A 16,245-nucleotide genomic window follows, 5' to 3' on the forward strand; every position below is an offset into this window, starting at 1 on the left:
TATATCGATAATATAAAAGGTTTTCTATAAATAACTCGAGATTAAGACTAAGTTATTAATAGTCTTTTATTTTAAAATTAATAAATAGATTAAATGAACTAATTACCTTAGAATATAAAACGTTATCTTTAAATATATTATAACTATATATAAAATACTGTTTAGGCCTTCTAATACTTTTTAGTACTAGAAAAGTTAAATCTATTTTTAAATCAGACCTAGTTTCATATATTAACCGGTTTTGAATCCTTTCGCAGATGGTCTCCATACGCTAAAAACGATATTTAGACCGTCTTCAGACGATATATAGACGGGTTAGTATTGTCTATAGTCTAGGTATAATCTAAGTACAATCTGGATATCGTTTTAATAGCGTTTAAATACGATCTAAAGACGGTCTGAAGACGGTCTGGGAATTAAAAACGATCTAAAAATTAAAGACGATCTAGAAAGTAAAGACGATCTACGAAGGTAATTCTTGCTATATAGAGTATCTTACTTAAAGCAACTTAAAAATAATACTTTTTAAAATCTACTATAGAATTAATAGTAGTAATAATTATAATATATAGAAGTAATATTAAATAAAGTTAAAATGAAAGTAATGTTCTATTAGTATATCGCCTACTAAAGTCTTCGATATATATATTATTATATAAGTTATATAATATAAGAGTAGCTATATAGTCTTATAGCAAAGGTTTATCTTACTTAGTATCTTCGTCTTTCTATATAATATCGTTATCCCCTTCTTAATCCTCTTTATCTTTATCTCCGTCTTTATTATTTATCTCCGACTCTCTCTCTAGTATATCTAAGTCTTTATACTCTTTATCTACTCCTTCGATATCTAATCTATATAAAGTATCGAAGTTCTAATTAATATTTAATCTTTAATAACGCTTATATTAAATTACGCGTAGAATAGTATACTTCGAGAAGTAATTAAGAGAGTATAAGAACTTTTTTCTTTAATAAAGAGTATCGAATATATTAAGAAGATATACGCGAGTATATTTAATTAGATTAAGATTACTAAGATCATCTTTATAAAATTCTATAAGTCGTTAATAAGTTATTAATTATAAAAAGATATCTAGTAATTATTAACTAGCTGTCGAAGTCTTTAATAAATATACTTATATTTTAAAAAGCGTATTTCTTTAAATTTTATATTATTAAAGTTAATAGCCTTAATTCTAAATTTAAACATCGTCTTTAACTAAAAAATATTAAACTTATTTTAAATCTTCGTCTTAATTTTCGAAAATATCTAAAGTATTATTAACTACGTAGACTTTATAGATCTAATATAATATATTTAATATTATACTTATATTAATATTACGACTAAAATATAAGTCTTTTATTACTTATATATTCGTTATATATATATCTTCGCCTTCTTATAAACTAAGTACTCGATCTTTATTCTTAAAAATATCTCTTATAATAACTTATTTATATATATATTTAATAGATATATTAAAAAGTAGTATCTAATAAGAATATTCAGCTAAGCTATAGCCTCTTTCTTACTCTTTTTAACCTTCATTTTCTTTAACTTACTAATATTAATATTTATTTCTATACTATACTAGCTTTGATTTATATTAGAAAATAGAGTTATAATTAAGTTACTACGACTTCTCTTATCTTTAGATTCCTTCTTACTTTCCCACTTATTTCTAGTTCTCTTATCTCTAATTCTCTTATTTCTAATATTCCCTATTAAAGTCTTTAATATTTTTTCTACTATCTTTAATTATCTAGATAAATTAAAGATTATATTAAGCTTTGAAAAGAGAAATAAAAAGAATTATATAGTGGTTGAGGATAGCTTCGATATATTTAATAGTTTAAATTTAAGAGTTAAATTTAAGTTTATAGAAGTCTTCTATAAAACCTTCGAAATAGATATAAATTTAGATTTTTAAATTATTAAGACTTTCGGCGTAGTAAAGTTTATTATAATCTTTTTTAATAATAAAAATAAAAATTTATACTATAGTATAAATTTAGTAGGATTTAAGACATTTTTAAAAGATATTTATTAATTTTCCTAAATTGCTAAATAAAGATACTTTATTATTATTTAATATATTCTTATTTATATCTCTTCTATAATAATATAAATTATATATAAATCTTAATTAATTAAATTTATTTCTTAAACCGCCGTTATTATTAATTTTTATAGCGCGTTTTAATATATAATTTCGATTAGATCTAGATACCCTCGATATCTAAAATTTAAATATCTTAATTATACTTCGTTTATTATCTATAATAATTCTTTATAAAATCTATTATAAAGCCTTTTATAAAGTCTTTTACGAATTCTATTATTAAGATTCTTAAGTTATAATCTTCGAGATTAATTATTTAAACTAAATAAGAGATAATACTTCGAAATAATTAATATTTAAATATATATAGAGAATAAAATATAGAAGATATTTATAAATTAGAAATATAAGATATAGCTTCTTCGCCTAGCGTATAGAAGTTATATTATTATTATTCGAAGAAATTATATAGAAAGCTTTATTTCTACTATCTTCTCTCTATAAAATAAAATTAAAATATTATATAATACGAGTAAAGGCCTATGAATTAAATTCATAATCATTTTTTTAATTAGGGCTATCGAGTAAGTAGGTGAGCGATCTTTGGTGAGCGAACTTTGGTGAGCGATATTTGAATTCCTTGCGCTTTAATAATTATAAGACTAAATTTCAAAGTTCTTAAAAATTCGGAAAGCACAAACAGCGCTTCAAAAATTAAAAAAAAAATCCCAAAATTTTAATAGAAAACAAAAAAGTTATTCTATGTGTTAATAATATACACCTATTTTTTTGATAAGGGAGGCGCGGGAGGGCGAGATTTTGATGGTTGCGGACGCTAATTTATTTACCCGCGATGAGTCAGCCAGTCTAGCCAAAAGGCGTAATAACCCCGAATTGATAATTGGCTGCACATACAAATTCAAGGTTTTCTAGTTCAGCTCTATCTTATTCTTTTATATATACTGATTTAGATCTCGTATTAGTAATATAAATAGTATTATAATAAAGTATTATAATAAAGTATAATTTATTAATTATTACTATTATATATAGTCGTATTCTTTATATATTTAAATATTCCTTTTAGAATTCTAGTATTACTTATTTATTTTTTTAAAAATTACGCGTTAATTACTATTATCGCCTTTCTAATCCTTAAATTCTTATCTTCTAATTTATACTCTTAAATTTAAGCTTTATTTTTTAATAGAAGATTTATCTATAAAAAGCTTTATTATTATAATTACTTTTCTAAGATATATATTAAAGTTTTTAATCGCTTATTAAAGCCTTTAATAGTAATCTATACTCGCTATATCGAATTAGATTATAAATATTTAAGAAAAGACTCTACTATAAAAAAACGAATCTCTTCTAACTTTAGCTTTAGAATTTATTAAAGTAAATAAAATAAGAATATATCTACGCGGAGATCTATTTTAATTATATTTTAAAGAGTATATTAAGAAATAAATCTTTTCTTAATAAAAGAAAGTCTTAAATAAAGATAATAATTAAAAAAGAGAGTCTTCGCTAGATAATATTAAAAGATATATAATTATCGAAGAATAATCTAAAAGTAATAAATTCTTTAATTATTAATCGAATAAAATTAAGTAAAATAAAATTAATTATATAACTATAATACTATTTAAAATTTATTACGCGAATATTAAGAATATTAATAATCTATTCTTTAATAAGAGGCTTTTAGATAATAAGATTAATAATTAAATATAGATATTTACGAAATATAAAAAATTTAATTACGCGTTTATTAAAGTTAAGAAAAAGCTATTAAAGACTTCGAAGCTTAGCTTAACGTCTTTTATAGATATTAAAAAACTACTAGAGATCTTAAGATCTAGACTAAAACCTTTTATAGATAATTTATTATTATAATTATTATTAGAGATAGAGATTATATATTCTATAACTTCTAATATTAAAAAAATAAAAATAATTAATTTAATTAGATCTAATAATAATATATTTATCGATATTAATTTATTTAATAAAACTATATTATCGTTCGCGAAGAAGCTTACATTTTAATATATTAAAGATAAATACTTATTTTTAGATATCTTAAATACTATCGCAAAAGATTACTTTAAAAATTCGCTAATTCTTATAAATATCGAGTATATAATTATCGAAAATAACTTACTTATCTTTGATATTAAAGAATACTTTTAAAAGTATTAATTAATTAATTAAGTTATTATAGCTAGTTATAATTTTAAAATATTATATAATTTTATAATTATTATTTAAGATCTTAATTAATTAATCGATATAAAGTCTTAGTTATAATTAACGTAGTATATAAAAGACTTAAATTAGAATAATATTATTTATTAGTTATTTATAGAGAATACTATTAGAGAGTTTAACGAATAGTAAAAATATTTTAATAATCTCAATTATTAACGCGAAGATTTAAAGGATTTTTATAATTTTCTAAAAATCGAATAATAAGAGAAGCGTATAATATTTTAAATATTAGATATAATACTTTCTTAATAGCTATAATTCTAATAATTTTTAACTATTAAGGCTTTTATTCTATTTTATACTAATCTAAATATATATAAATATATATTTATAAATATAATAAGTCTTAATAAGATTTAAATTCTTATAAGATAGCTGCTATAAGTAGATATTACTACGAAAGCCTTTTAGTCTTTAAATATTCCTTTATTATATTATATAAAGCTTTCTCTATATAAAGCCCGCTTATCTACTCTATCTAATACTTTTTATTAAAGTCTTTTATAAATAATACTCTTAAAATCTTTTATAGATATATTATTAAAGCTTACTAATAGCTATTATCTAGTTATAAAAAATACGTATTAATTAATTAATTAAAAAACGATCTTATATTAATTCTATATTAATTATTATACTAAAATATCTTATTATATAATAAATTAAAACTATTAAGCTTATTACGCTTAAGATCTTTATAATCTATAAATATTATAATAATAAAAAACGCTATAATTTAATCGTTAGCGAGAAGACTATTTAGAGTAAACTTATTAAGATATATTTAGTATTTAATAAAAAGAAGTAAAATTCGAGGATAATTATAATTATTAATTATAGTATATTTTTAAATTAATATAAATCTTAGACTTTATAAAGTTATTATATTAATTAATAATATATATCTAAAATTAAGATAAATAAGATAAAGGTGGAGTTAAATTCGAATTAAGAGGATAATCTTAAGAATTATTTCGATATTACTATTTTAAATAAAGCTTATTTAATTAAGTTTCTTATAATTAAGAGCGCTATAAATATAATCTAGCTTAATATTAATTTTTATATTCTTATAACTACGTTCTTTATATTTAATAAAATTATAGACTAAGTTAACTATATATCGTTTATTAAATATAAAAAAATAGATTATTAATAAAAATCGAAATAGTTAAGAAAGCTTAATTTTATAAAGAATTAGAATTTATTTAATTTTATAGATAACTATCTAGTAGCTAAATTATATATTACTTTTAAAACTATAAAGAATTAAATTTTCGCGTTAAAAATCGATTTTATTATAAAAAATACTTATCTAATATAAATTTAAAAGAAAGTTTTTATTCGATATATAATATCTAGTTAAATCTTATTTTATATCGAATTTAGTATTAAAGAAGCTTTATTAATTATTAAGATTATTATAATTAATTATATATATAATAATTAAAAGAAGAAGAAATATCGCGAGATAAAAGACTAGTTTATAGATAAGCTTATTATTATTAGATTAGAATTTATATAATAGAGAAAGCTTAAGTAGTCGCTAGTTATATATTACTAACTCTCTATAATTACTATATAATTAAGACTTTTTTATATTAATTAAAAATTCGATCTAAAGATAACTAATATTAAGTTCGTTTTAGAAAATAAGATATATTTTATTAATTAGTTTTATTAAATAGTTAATAGTAGAGTAGATTTAAATAAGTTTAAAAAATTGCTATTTATACTTTATAGCGATAGACCTAAAATTAAAGTCTTATTTCGTAATATTCGAAATTAGATAAATCTTTATCTACTTATCTCTACTAAAGACTTCTACTTATCTTTATATAAAGCTTCTTATATATTAATTATCTACTAGCTTATTAAAAGCTTCTAATAAATATATATAATTAATATAAAGTCTTTTATAAAAGCTATTTATTAATATTATTAATAGTACTAAATAATTAGAGATAAGAAGAAATATATTATCTAGTATTAACTACTAGCTATTATTATATTACTATTTATTATCTTCTAAATTCTTAATATTAATATTATTATAATTACTATCTTTTAGAAGATAAAAGAATATAATCTTATTATAGATTAATTTAATAAATTAAATAATAAAGTAATAGTATATATAATAATATATACTATTAAAAGTATTAGTCTAAATATATAATAATAATATTAATATATTTATATAATTAAGAGTATATAGAACTTTAAAGTTTTAGAATAGATTATAAATAAGATATAATGATTTAATAATTCTTCTAAAGTTATATATCTTTATAAGTATTACGTTATTAATATATTTAACGATATTATAATATAAAAGAATATTAAAAAGATAATCTTTAAAGCTATAACTAAGTTAAATCGCGCTATCTTCTATTTAATCGATAAAATAATTAAGTAAGTTAATCTAGATAACTAAGTACTAATTAATAATAGATTAATAAAAATTAAGAATTTAAATTTAATATTAAGAGATAAGATATTTAAGATCTTAACTTCTTATAAGATATTACGCTATATTCTTTTAACTAAAAAAGAAGAATATATATAACTATAAATATAAGTTACTCTCTTTATAAAATACTTTCTTCTATATTATACTAATATTCTCGATATATAAAAGTCTTTTATAAGAGATATATTTATAAAGCTATAATTATAGCCTCTACTATAATATACTTTTTTTCTCTATATCTTATTCTTAATATAAAGATATTTTAGTTTTATAATTAATATTACTAATATACTAAGTATAGTATAAATACTATAAAAGGCTTTTTATAGCTTTCTTCTACTAATAATTATTATATTATTTAAAACCTTTAATAGAGGCTCTCTTTTTTCTTTTCTTATAATTATATTTTAATTATAATCTATATATCTTAATAATAATTAAAGATTATTTTAATAATTTTTATAGAAAAACTTAATAGCTTTAATATAGATTATATATTAAATTTTTAATATATATAAATATAGTAATTAAATATTAGATTAATTATATATATTAATAAACTATTTTTAAAATATTCTCGATAAAAAGTAATATATATTATCGAATACTATATCTTAGACGAATTTATAATTTAAGATTTTTAAGATTTAAATAAAAATATATAACTTTATAATAAGATTACTCTAAAACTACGACTTTTTATAAATATTATAAAAAGCATTTTATAACTTTCTTTTAAATTTATAAATAGCTTCTTTTTTTTAAATATATATCGATTATTATTATAGCTTCTAAATTTTAAAAGATTAATAATTTATAAATATTTATATAAAACTTAAATAAGAATAATAAGTCTAAAGACGATAAATCTAAAGACGATAAGTCTAAAGACGATAAGTCTAGAAATTTATTCTCGTATATTACTATTATAGATAATAATTATAGAAAATAATAGATTATATCTTTATATTATATTAGTCTAACGAATAATTCGCTTTTATTTATATACGCTATAAAAGTCTTTAGCGAAGAGAGTTTTTATATAAGTAATATAATAGAGTAGTAAGTATTTTTAAATAAGAGTATAGCTTCTTTAAGTATAGATAAATAGAAAATAAATAAATAAAAGTAATTAATATTTAATATAGAGATAAATATAAAGAGTAGTAAAGAGGAGGATTTATTTATTATAGATTTCTTATATTTATAATAATAAGTTTTAATTATTATCTAGCCAGCTAACGAAGTTCTAAATATATCTTAAAAAATACGCGCCTTAACACTTCTAAACTACCTTAAAGATCTCAAGCCTTCTAATAATATTAATAATAAGAATTTACTATTATAAGATAATCTTACTAAATTCGACAGCCACGAAGGATTATTATTACTCTTATATGTGATACCCTCACCTACGATATCCTTATCTATAATTATCTTACTTACTATATTATTATCTACGACACCTTTACTAATATTATCTTATAAAATAATTCTATAATAAAACGAAAAAAATGTTTTTTTATTACCTCTATATCTAGTATTAAGTTTATAATTTAAGAAATTAGAATATTTGAGAATTAATTATACACGCCTAAAAAAGATCTTTTAATTATAGAAGTTTTTCGCAGAGAGAGTTAGTATAAAGAATAATAAGATTATAAATTTGAATCTAATATAGATCTTATTAATAAAGCTTAATATACTAAAGCGCTAGATTTATCGCTATATATTACTACTATAATTAATAAGAAAGTCTTTAATAATTATTCTAAAAAAATAGCTATTACTTTTATAAAAATAGAAAATAATAAGATATTAGAGAATTAAAAGATTAGTATAATAATATTAATATAATCTTATTAATTTTATATATACTATTCTATTAATTACTAAACTACACGAGAAAATATTTTTTAATATAATTTATTATATAGATAAGTTTATCGAGCTTTAAAAGTCGAATATTTAAAGATTATCTATATAAATAATATTTAAAGACGTTTATTATATAAGTACTAATACTTTTATTATCTCTAAAGATCTAGTTTATATTAAATCTCTATCTTTTAAAATAGATTATATAATATTTATTAGTTAGAATTATTAAGAGAGTATTAATAGAGAAATAGTTATAATTATATAGATAGTTATAAAATAGCGATATATATAATCTATCTTATATAATTTTAATTTAAATAAAGATAATATATATAAATTCTTTCTACTTAAGAATTAACTTCTTAAGATAAATAGTATTAATTATTATCTTAATATTTATCTTAATTATAAATATAGTAATAATAAGAAAGAGGTTATCTATCTCGACGATTAGTATTATATTTAAAGAGTCCTTAATCTTTATATATCGAGTATTTAATCTCTTCGCTATCTCTATTAGACTTAAGAAGAGTTAAAGATATAGTATTTCGATTATAAATGTATCGAAGTATTTATAGTTAAATCTTATATATCTATATTATATCTTCTATTTATTAACGACTTTAGAGTATATAGAAATATATATAAAGCCCTTAAAATATTTTATTTAATTCTAATTTATTTAAATTATAAGAAATATAGAAAGCTTATTAATATATTTACGATTTTATTAGAATTATATAGCGCGAAGCTTAATAATATAATAGAAGTCTTTTATAAACTTATTTAGAAGTTAGATCGTAGTATAAAATTAAAAATTAATAAAAATCGAAATACGACGTTAATATAGGCCTTTAATATAATATTTCTTAGCGATATACTCTAATAAACTAATAATAGTAATTTTATATAATATAGTACTTAAATAAATTATAGAATTTACTATTATTTAAAGAAAGAATAAGAAAATCTTAATTACGATATTAAAGTCAATAGTAGATATTATACTAAGATATTTAAATAGAGAGAGTATATATAGAATTTAAATAATAAAATAGAATATAGAGTATTTCTTCGAGATATAAGAGTGCGATTAAAGGCTCTAGCTATTATAAAACTTATATTAATTTTAGATCTAATTTAATTATAAGTATATAATATATCTTATTCGAAATAAAAAGGGTTAGAATATATTCTTTAAGATTTTCTTATAACTTTAATTCTAAATAAATATAAAAATATTATTTATTTAAAAGCGTTTTAGTAATATCGATTTTCTTCTAATTAGATATAAATTTAAAGTTTAATATATTATATATAGTTTTAATTATTAATAGAAATAAAAAAAGCGATATTATTAGTCTCGTTAATACTTCGAAATTATATTATAATTAAATAATTTAGATTACTATTTCTTTAGATAATAGAGAGTATTATAACTATTTAATCTTTATCTCTAAGAGTTATTATATAAATATTTAATTTAATTATACGAAGTAATACTCTAATAAAAAGCTAGCGCTATATTAAGTTTAATACGCTATATAAATATATAATAGAGATATAAAGAGTATATTAAGAGTTAATTTTATATACTATAATAGCTAGAAAAAACTTTAATAGATAGATTATTAAAGCTAGAGAAATCGAAGAAGATAGAAAAACTAAAGGATATAGAGAATATAGAGAATATAGAGAAGATAGAGAAGACAGAGAAGACGAAGAAGATAAAGAATATAAGGTCTTAAAAATTATTCTATCTAATATCGTATACTTTAAATCGAAGATAATATCGATAAGGCCGAAACTTAAAAATAAAAGGCGACTATCTAAAGATAATAAATTTCGAAAACTTTTTAATCTCTCTAATATATATATAAGTTTATATCTAATTAGAAATATAAAGAAATATATAATAGTTATAAATTTTAACGTACTAGTCGATAAATTAAAGTATAAATATAATATTTTAATATAAAATATAATAAGCGCTAATAATTTTATAAAGTTTTTAAAGATATAGCGAATATAGCTATATCTTTAAATCTTATAAAATATCTATTCGCTAAAGATATTATAAAATAGTTATTATAACTTAATCTTACTAGAGTATAAGAGTATAATTATTCGAAGATAATAAAGATATTAAAGTTATTATATATTTAATACTTAATATTTATAAAAAGCTTTTTATTAATTAAAGAATAATTACTTAGCGAAAATAATAATAAAAACTTTTACGATATAATAAAAAATATTAATTATTAATATCTCTAATTTTCTATAATAGGTTTTATTCTAGACGTATATTTTTATATTAAAACTATTATAAATTTAATAAAGCTTTTATTATAATATAACTTTATTTAGCACTTAATAGCGATATATTATTAAGACTATAGAATTCGAGTTCTTCATTTTAATATAAGAGTCTTAAAATAATATCGAAGAATAGAATTTATAAATATATAAGTTATATATTTCTTAATCTAGATTCTATTAAAGCTTTTTATAAAGATAATAAACGTTATATATATAATATTAACGATTATCTTTATATAGATAATATTAGAGATAAGCTAAATTAATATTTTTTTTATATATACTAATAAAAGAGATACGCGTTTTTTATTATATATATCTATTTAGCGATAGAGAATAAAGACCCTATTATAAATTTAATTTTAAATCTTTTAATATATACGCGTAAAGGCGTATAATAATATATTTATAAACTTCTAATATTAAGAGATAAGAGTCTATATATAATCGAGATACTTAAAGAATTTAATTAATTATATAAGAATAGAAATAATTACGTATTAGACTATATATAAAACGTCGATTATTTATAAGATAAGTAGATATATAATAGACTTTATTTAGAATAAGTATAAGTATATAAAAAACTTAAGATAAATATATAATAGACCTTTAAATAGAGATTATAATAGAGATTAATTTAAGATATTTCTAAGATATATCTAATATATATTAGATATATATATAGTTTAGATTTCTAAATCCTAAACTTTTAAAAGTATTAAGAAAAGATATAGATATTTAAACGATCTTAAAATCGTTTCTCTCTAATATTATACTAGCTAAAAACTATCTTAGAATTATCTTTAAATAATATTAAGAAGATTCTTAGATCGATCGTAGATCGATTATAGACCGGTTTTAGAGTAGTCCTATATCATCTCTATATCGTCTTAAAACGCGAGGTATCTAGACTATCTACGGTAATAAAATTTTAGAATTAGACTCTATAGTAATTAATCTAAATAATTACTTATTATTAAATTTATCGATAATAATACTACTTTTATAATTATAAATATTCTATTATTCTTTATAAATAAAAGCTTTTATTCTTAAATAAGTTTTAGTTTAAATATTATCGACTATAATATTATTTATAAGCGCCTTAACGCTACTCGAGTAAAGAATATTATTAAATATATATAATAAATCTTTAATTATATTCGAAATAATATAGATCGCGTTTAAAAGATTATAGTAATTTAAATTAATAAGCGACGCTAGAAGACTACTTTTAAAGTAAATAATATAATCTTTCTTAGTAATAATTTTTTTTTTAAATCGATTATTATAAAAGCTAGATAATAAGAGATATAGTTTATTTAAAGTAATAAGTCTTATAAGAATTTCTTATCGTTTAAAGCTCTTAATAAGTATAAAGATTTATAATATCTTTTATCTTAATCTCTTAAGCCTTATATTAATAAACCCCTTATCAAAATAGATTAATTCTTTATTAAAGTATATTACTATTAAGAGTTAAATCGAATAAATAATAGAGGAGATCATCGTCTTTAAATTTATTAATAATTATTTTAAATATAGAGTAAAATAAGAGAGTCTTAATAAGAATCTTAAATAATATAACTCGGACGATAGCGAATTCGAAAATTGTTAAGATATAATTACTATTCTGGTTATTATCAAAGATATATTATCGTTATATAACGGTTATATAACTAATAACCGATAAATAACCGATGTATCACCGATGTACAACCGATATAAAACCCCATTCATACTCGTTAGAAGAATTATTCTAACTCATGATATCACATCGGTTGTTCAACGGTCACGTGACGGTCACGTGACAGTTGTCGAAGGGTTGTAAAACGGTTGTAGAACGGTTATACGATTCTCATAGAACTATAAAAAATCTATATAATAACTAAAGATAAATTTTTAATTTTAAAGTTCTTTATAGGGCTGAAAATTCGCTTAGTATATATAGGCTTAAATATCAACGCTAGTAACTTAAAATTGGTTTTTTTCAAATTTTTACGAAATTTTTATATTAGAAGATATATTATATAATACTACTAGCCTATTCGAGACTTAGTAAAAAAAATTTAAAAAAAAAATATTATTATAACGATTATAAAACGATTATAGAACGGTTATAGAACTATAACCGTGGTGGGTTCTAAGGGAAGAGGTCTATAGTTTACGACGGTTATAAAACGGTTGTAAATCGGTTCTAGAACGATTTTCCAACTAGTATAGAACCGTTATAATACCGTTTCATAATCGTAATACGCTAGTTCTATAACTTTACAAACGGGCAGAACGATTTTAATTAGATTTATAATTAATTAATAATCTCTCTTAAAGTAATCTAGATAATACGAAGTTTTTAGAATCTATCGCGATCTTTTATTAGATTTACTCACTCTTTTAATTAAATTAAAGTTAATACTTTTAAATTATTTAAATCTTAAATTTATCGAGAGATAATAACGAATAAATATTAAAAAATAAAATAAAAATTTATTATATAGAAAGAAGTTGATTTTCTTATAATTAACGATATTTAAATCTTAATAAATTTATTTTTAAATATATATATTTTAGATAATAAATAGATTTATAAATTTAAGTAAGATCTTATAAAGAAGATTATACGATATAAAGTTTAACAGATAATTTATAATTTTGAATAGCGCGAAGGCGTAAGTTTTAATAAGACTTTTATTTTTATAATTAAATTTATAAATTATAAAGTAATCTTTATTTTAATAATAGCTCTTAATTAAAAATTAAAATAAATAAATATTAAAATCGCTTTTTTTTATAATAATATAAAAAAAAATCTATATAATATAGCTTATAAACTTTAAAATTAATAATAAGTATAAGATATAAAAATTAAAGAAAGCGCTATATAATTTAAAATAATTCTTAAAAGTTTAATATAATACTTTTTTTATATATTTAAAAAAATTAAGCTTTAAATCTATTATAGCTAATTTCTTAATCTTTATTAATAATATTATAATTATTATAATTTATATAAATAATATTCTTTTAACTAATTTTAATAAAATTGTTATAATAAGCTGTCGTGACTGCATAGATACATGGTTCTACCATACCTTCGTACCTGCCAAGGAGGTACTTTAATAAGAATCTTAGCTTAGCATTATAAGTAGTTACTTCTTAATAGAAGAATAATCATCTTTACTATATATTACTCTTATATCTATATTTTTATATTACTCTTATAATATAATAGTAATACTATTATTTGATATTAATTAATTATTAAATAATTTAGAAGCTTCTCTATTATTATCTATTTATTTAATAATATTTTATTACTTAATTCTTTATAATTATTCTATTATCTAAATCTTTCGCTAATACTCTTTTATTTATTAAATTAAAATCTTTACTATCTTATTAATCTAGTAAATAATTTTAATTTAATAAAATATCTTCTTAATATTAATATTATTTATATTTATATTAATTAAAAGATAATTATATTAATCTTTTAAATCGATAACTTTATTAAAATAGTATATTTATATTTTAATCTACTAAAGCTTTTAGTAGTATTTATAATTTAATATTTTATTATTTATACCCTTAAGCTTCTAGAGCTATTAAGACTTTTATTTATATTATAAAATAATAAAATAAGAATTAAATTTAATTTTTTAGAATTTAAGTTATTAATATTATAATTATTAGATTAAATTATTAATAAGTCTTTCTTCTATAAAATAATTAGAGATTTTAAAAATCTTACTATATAGTTAGTAGAACTATTAAAATCTTTTTTAATCGATATTATTTTATTAAATTTATTTTTATTAAACTCTCTCTCGCTAATTATATAAAAATCTTTAAATTTTATTTAAATAAGAAGTTTTATATTAATAAACTTATCTAGTAAATATTCTTCTTCTATATTTAAGATCTCTATAAAGATTATAATTTACGATAATATTATAATTTCTAATTTTTCTCTTAATTATTAATAGCTTTAATAAGATATTAATAATACTATTTAAAGAGCTATAACTTAAATATTATAAAATCTATAAATACTATTTAACTTTATAAATTTTATAAAATAATTAAGATTATAAGATTTATCTAGAAAATTATTTATTTTATTAAATATTTTTAATTAATAAAATCTATTAGATCTTAACTACTTTAATCTTTATCTTAATAAATCTTATAAAAAAAGTGAGATTATTATAATTAATAAAGATATCTACTTTTATAGCGTTATTCTTTTTATTAAATAGCTATAAGATATAACTATTATAAAAAACTTTTTTATAATTAAAATTAATTTTAATATAGTATTAAAAGATATAGTATTATTATAATATATAATTAAGTTATTAAATTTTAAGAAGTTTAATTTATAGATAGATAATGATATTAAGAAATAGTATAAGTTATTATTAAGATAATTTAAGAAATTGATTAGAATAATACTCGCTTATCTTATTATTAAAAAGTATATTTTAATAAATATATATAATAAAAAAGAGTCTTCGAGTTATATATAAATAGTTATTTATTATATTAAGTCTATTAATATAGATAATATTAAAAACTAATTAATATTTATTTATTAAGATATTATAATAGACTTATATACTTTTATAAACTTATTATTTATTATAATATCGATTTCTTTATTTATTTAAATATTCGAATTAAAAAAAGATATATAATTTAAAATATTTAGATTATTTTATTAAAGGCTTTAATTAAATTAATTATTATAATAATAATATAATAATTAAATCTTTTAATAAAATCTTCGATAAGATTAATAAAATTATAAAAATTAATTATTTAACTTCTTTTAGTTTTAGTTCTATTTATAATAATTTTCTAACTATTAAAATAAATCTTATAATAAAGAATAATATACTTATAATAATTAATAGTATAGTTATTAATTAAATTAGTAATACGCTCCTCCGTAAGATAATTATTCGCTTATTATATCGTTATACCTTTAAATTATTAATTCTTTAAACACGTTAAATTCGATATTCTCGAATTAATTTAAGTAATTAAATTCTTTTTAAAATAAAAGATTTTTAAGATAAAATAATTATAATTATTAAAGTAATAGAGATAAGTAGCTATAATAGCTATAAGATATCTACTATAGCTAGATTACTATTTATTAAACTAATTATAATAATTAAATAGCTTATAATTAAGCTAATTATACTAATAAGAATT

This window comes from Letharia lupina (genome assembly GCF_014066315.1).
Source record: "Letharia lupina isolate WasteWater1 chromosome Unknown contig_16, whole genome shotgun sequence".
NCBI lineage: Eukaryota > Fungi > Ascomycota > Lecanoromycetes > Lecanorales > Parmeliaceae > Letharia > Letharia lupina.